Raw genomic sequence first — 6,000 nt, 5'->3', positions numbered from 1 at the left:
TGTGTATGATTTTTATTGGACGGATGTGGCCAAGTTGCCCTGTAAAATGTGATGCCAATTGTTTACACCACGAACAGGTATTTGTTAGCTATCATTTTCTTTATTCTTTGTTAATTTGCCATGGGATGCGTTTTTTTATTTTAATTGATATTTATAATTTCTTCATTTGTTAAGGAAATTAGCAATTTGTATTTGGTTGCACATATTGTCCAGGCTTTTGACTTTGTGAATGGTAATTTTTTTTCTAGTGGAAAGTTTTCATTTTCATGTGATCAAATTTACCAACTTTTTTTCTGTATGATTTCAAGCTATTAGTCTTTAAAGATTACATTTGTGCCCTGATAGGAAAGGAATTCTGTACTCAAAGATGATCTGAGTGCGAGTGTATTCCTCTGGTACTTACATTTATTGCTTGTTTCTAATATCCAAATCTTCGCTTCCTTTAGGATTTATGTTTCAGTGCAAGAGGATGAGTTGAATCCAGGTTATTCCCTTTGAAGCTAGTGGTTTAGTATCATTTATTGCCCTTTGATGGGAAATATTAGCTGTATAATATGCCAGATTTCCATCGATTTTTTGTGCGTAACTCTAATGTTGTGTTTTGCACCCTGCAGCTCTGCTGTAGTCTCTCTCCAGCACTCTGCTGCTTTAATCACTGTAAGGTGTTTTAGCACCTGGCAAGGTCCATTCCTATTCTTTACTGATAATATGTGTGTATGGGGGGGGGGATGATGGGGTATTATGAAAGCTATAAGGAGTTTTCCAGGCTATTTAACTGTAAATCTTGAAATCTGGTCCTTATTTTGAATGGAATTACTTTTGATCACGAGTTTCTTAATGTCTTTTGTGATGACACACTTCAGATGTTTCATTTTTTCTTACAATATTGTGTGTGTGTGAGTGTATGTGTGTATGTATCTGTTTGTAACCCATTTTTGAAAACTGAGTCTGAAATATTAGGACTGCTTTTGTCTATAAAACCTTGGGCCCCTGGGACGCAATTAAATGGTTGACATCAAAGAAAACTGTATTTCCAGTGTTTACCTGAATATAATCTTTTCCTACAATGGAGGGAATACTGAGGAATGTCCACATTCTGGCTATGTCAGGGTATAAGAACAATACCCATGTTATCAATTTTCCATCCTGAGAAAGTAGCACTATAATTTTTCAGAGTATTATATAAAGCACAAGCTAGTTGGTGCTACATTATCAAGAGCTCCAATAATCATATTAATTAATACACTTATACAAGTGACTCTAAAATATATCCAGGAATCATTGATATATTCTTGCTGCATTTTACCAATTCTTGAAGACCAAATTTGAAGCCAGCCATCCCCTCCTCTCTTTTCTAAAACAATCTATGTTTCCTTTAGTCAGACCTGATATTCCTCTCCTGTCTATTACAGTTCTTACTTCTGCCTAGTGTTCTACAATCTGTCTCCTCCTTTGATGATGAAAGATTTAAGCTGAGCTCTCCATAAGGACTTGTTCATAATACTCATTCTGGTTGAATGGAGCTTAAAAACCTCTAGGGGTCTGAAAATTTTACCAAAACTACTATACTGAGTTTTCTGTCAAGGCTTACTACAGCCTTAGAAAAATGGTTTCCTCACTGTTCTGGAAGCCAGAAGTCTCAAAGCAGCATCAGCTGGTGAAAATCCAGTTTGACTACCCTCTTTCTGAAGGCCCCAAGGGAGAGCCTCTCCTTTCCTCTTCTGCTTTGATGACTGTCAACATTCCTTTGTGTGACTATGCATCGTGCCAGTGTCTGCCACTGTTCTCACATTGCCTTCTCTCTGTGTGTACTCCCTTAGTGCCTCTTTTGATGAGGACTCCTTTTGCATTTTGGTTCCCACCCATATGGCTCAAGAAAAGATCCCTAACTCATTCATATCTGCAAAGACCCCTTTTCCATTCACAGGATTTGGAAGTTTGGACACAGTATTTTTGGGGATACTATACAATTAAATATAGGTAAGTTGCCTCTTATCCAAGGAACCATGTAACAGGGAATCTAAACTTTTCTTTCAGACTGTTTCTCTTTTTGAAGAAGTCCAGGGAAAAGTATAGTCCCTATTGACAAGTTTGTTAGTAAGAAATGAAGAATATCTATATATCTGTCTGTCTGTCTATCTATTTATCTATCTATCATCTATCATCTATCTATCTCAAGTTAAATTTGTTGAGATATATTTATACATACAATAAAATGCATGGTTTTAAATATTTTGATGAAGTTTGATGCATTTCTATGTCTACGTAACCACCACTATAATAAATATACCCCAAATTTTTGTCAGTCCACAGAGGGCCACTGTATTTATTTCCAGTTCATCTTCTTTTCCTCCTTGGCTCCAGTTGACCACTAATCCACCTTTTGCCATTATAGATTAGATTTGTTTTCTAGAGTTTCATATAAATGTAATCCATTCCCAAATTTCTTTGTGATTTGGCCATGCTTTAGATTACTCCTTTTTATTACTGAGCAGCATTTTTCTTCACCTGTTCCTCTGTTGGTGGACATTTGGATGTTTTTAGTTTGACACTCTTATTAACAAATTTACTTTGAACATTACTCTACAATTTTCTTTTCTTTCTTTCTTTATTTATTTTTATTTTTTATTTTTTTGACAGGCAGAGTGGACAGTGAGAGAGAGAGACAGAGAGAAAGGTCTTCCTTTGCTGTTGGTTCACCCTCCAATGGCCGCCGCGGCCGGCGTGCTGCGGCCAGCGTACCACGCTGATCCGATGGCAGGAGCCAGGTACTTCTCCTGGTCTCCCATGGGGTGCAGGGCCCAAGCACTTGGGCCATCCTCCACTGCACTCCCTGGCCACAGCAGAGAGCTGGCCTGGAAGAGGGGCAACCGGGACAGAATCCAGCACCCCGACCGGGACTAGAACCCAGTGTGCCAGCGCCACAAGGTGGAGGATTAGCCTAGTGAGCCGCGGCGCCGGCCACTCTACAATGTTCTTATCTGGACATATGCTTGTCAGTTTTTTTGGCTTTTCTTCCTTAGACTCTTTTTAAAATTATTTTATTATTTTTTATTTTTTGACAGGCAGAGTGGACAGTGAGAGAGAGAGACAGAGAGAAAGGTCTTCCTTTGTCGTTGGTTCACCCTCCAATGGCCGCCATGGCTGATCCGATGGCAGGAGCCAGGTGCTTCTCCTGGTCTCCCATGGGGTGCAGGGCCCAAGCACTTGGGCCATCCTCCACTGCACTCCCTGGCCACAGCAGAGAGCTGGCCTGGAAGAGGGGCAACCAGGACAGAATCCGCCTCAAGGCAGTGAGCCGCGGCGCCGGCTTCTTCCTTAGACTCTTAGAATCCATCTCCCCATTTCATTTTCTATAGTTTGAAGGAATCATGCTCTGAAATAGACAGGCATGGACAATCTTACAAGCAATAAGTTATTGACAATCTTTGTAGGACTGCATGCCTTTCTTGACTTTATTACAGAGATAGAGACAGCAGCCACTTCAAAGAATCCTGCTTCACTCTCAGTAAGGATTTCATTATTCCAACTAACCAAGTAAACCGTAGTTCTATTGAGAAAACAAAAGAAACTGGAAGTGATGTGAGAGCTCGGAAGTATAAGCAAGCAATTACCTGACTGAATCACAGAAAAGGTGAACTTTAATGGGGGATTGCTTGGGAAATTAAACTGTAGGGAAACAAACATGTGAATCTAACTTCAGATGTAACCAACTTTCTAAACTACACAAAGTTCAGGCTCAATTAGAATAGTTAGTTCCTCTGTTGCCACAGAAGGCTCAGAAGTGCCCCTAGACAAATAGAAATAATACAGAACCATCAACCAATCACGTGCTTGATTCCTTTTTCATGATACAAGTGATCTGATGAATATTTTGAATCTCAACAGTCAATAAAATCACACATAGGTTGCTTCTCAATGCTTAAGAGAATATCTGAGCCTAATCCTAGCCTACCTCTTAACTTATGTTCTAGCCTCAAGAAAGATACTGAATGCATTAAGGTCTCCTTGAGAGGAGGAAGGTAGGACTGAATTTTATAGCTGCTATGGCAACAGGTGCTGTTTACATCTGACATTTTTATTCTTGGAGAAAATCTACTCAGTAGTAGAAATGAGGACAGAGCAGAAGGGGGAAGTAAAACATGTAGTCCCAAGACCTTCTGGTCTAACCTCTGTGCAGAGGATTCAATAGCAATAAAATCAGAATTCCCAGTTCAGGGACTTCTCATTCCCATGATTAATTATACCTGCATACCAAGTTATAGCTAAGAAATTTTGAGGTACTCTAAATCACAGTGTTATCCAATTCTTCCCTGAGAGATAAAAGAAAGAAGGTTATATTAAATATAAACACCAAGTAACTTACTATGCTCCCAATAGCAACATATTTAGTCAGAAGAGATAATATCACTGTCTCAACAGTCTACTAATTAAATTTAAAAGGAAAAAAAACAACCTGGGTTTTGAGAAATATACTATAATTACTCAATAACTGTTTAAATTTATAACAAGGTAAATAAGAATTGTTATTAATTTCTTTGTTTTGAATGATTTTGTTTAAAAAACTCAATGCTCTCCTCCAATGTTTTCCTTTTTTCACTTCCCATCTCTTTCCCTCCTTCATTTTCTTCCACTGCTTTCAAGTATGGCTGAATTCTGGGTTCAAAACTGCTTTCAGGTTCTTGGGAAATTCTGTGATTCTACGCAGGCCATTCTGGAGGTTGATAATCATCCCTTAGTCCACTCAGCTGACTCAGAACCTGAAACATGTGCAGAACCTAGAAAGATTGGCTGTGCATTACCCAGCCACAAGTCTATACTCCAAATTACAAGTAGCCTTATAGACTTCAGTAATCCCTGACTTCCATGGGACAACCCATTATTTTTTTAAAAGCCTTTTACTATAATGTAAATTTAAAATATGTTATTAAAAAAAAGGGTAGGAGGAAGGAGGGTGGGTAAGATGGAGGGAGGAAGGAGAATATCACTACATTTTTAGACTTGTTATCTACAAATCATATTGAATCTATTAAAATTAATTAAAATTAAAAATAAAAAAAGATTATTTATTTCAAAAGCCAGTGTTACAGAGAGAAAGAGATCTTCCTTCAGCTTGTTCACCCCCACAATGGTAACAATGGCCAACGCTGGGGCAGTCAAAGCCAGGAGCCAGGAGGTCCATCTGGGTTTCCCTGGTGGATGGTAGGGACACAAACTCTTGGGCCACTTTCAGCTTCTTGAGCTGGATTTGAAGTGGAGCTTCCAGGACACAAATCTGCCCCCATATGAAATGTCAGCGCAATGCTGGCCCTGTGGTTCCATTATATTATGAAGCAGTAAACATGGCAAATACAGAGACAAAGTGCATATTGGCTTGGTGTTAACAAGATGTCTTAAAGATACAGTTTCTATGTTACCAGAATTCTGATTTCAGTCTCTTATTCACTATTTCATTAATTCACTCCTTTAAGGATAGTCTTTTAGTAACTTCCATGATTTCTATGGATACAACGGTGAGCCAAACAAGAATTTGCAGTCTGATGAGGACAGAGATGTTAATCAAGTAAGTACTTCTCATTTTTAATTTAAACTCTATTAAAGAGCTGGGACCTGAAGGTTGCATTGTATATGTATCTTATTAAGATGTTCCATTTCACATTAAAATGGTAATGGGAGCTAGTTTCACACAGGTTGTGAAAAATAAGTAATTTACAGGGATAAAGAATAATGACAGACGATAGTGCCTGACTTTTCACATAGAAACTTTCTGAGGAGAGAATTCCATTGGTTCTTGCTTCCTTTAAGAAATGATTTGGGGAGGGGCACAGTCTTGTTGCTCAACAAGCTAAGCTGCTGGCTGCAATGCCAGCATCTGCTATTGGAGCACTGATTCGAGTCTCGGTTCCTTTGCTTCTGCTCCAGCTCCCTGCTAAGGTGCCTGGAAATGCAGCAGAGGATGGCTCAAGCATTTGGGCACCTGCCACACATGGGGGAGACCAA

This window comes from Oryctolagus cuniculus, chromosome 4, assembly GCF_051225735.1.
Source record: "Oryctolagus cuniculus isolate XC-2025 breed Fujian yellow rabbit chromosome 4, ASM5122573v1, whole genome shotgun sequence".
Taxonomy (NCBI): domain Eukaryota; kingdom Metazoa; phylum Chordata; class Mammalia; order Lagomorpha; family Leporidae; genus Oryctolagus; species Oryctolagus cuniculus.
Note: the sequence above shows the minus strand (reverse complement) of the source record.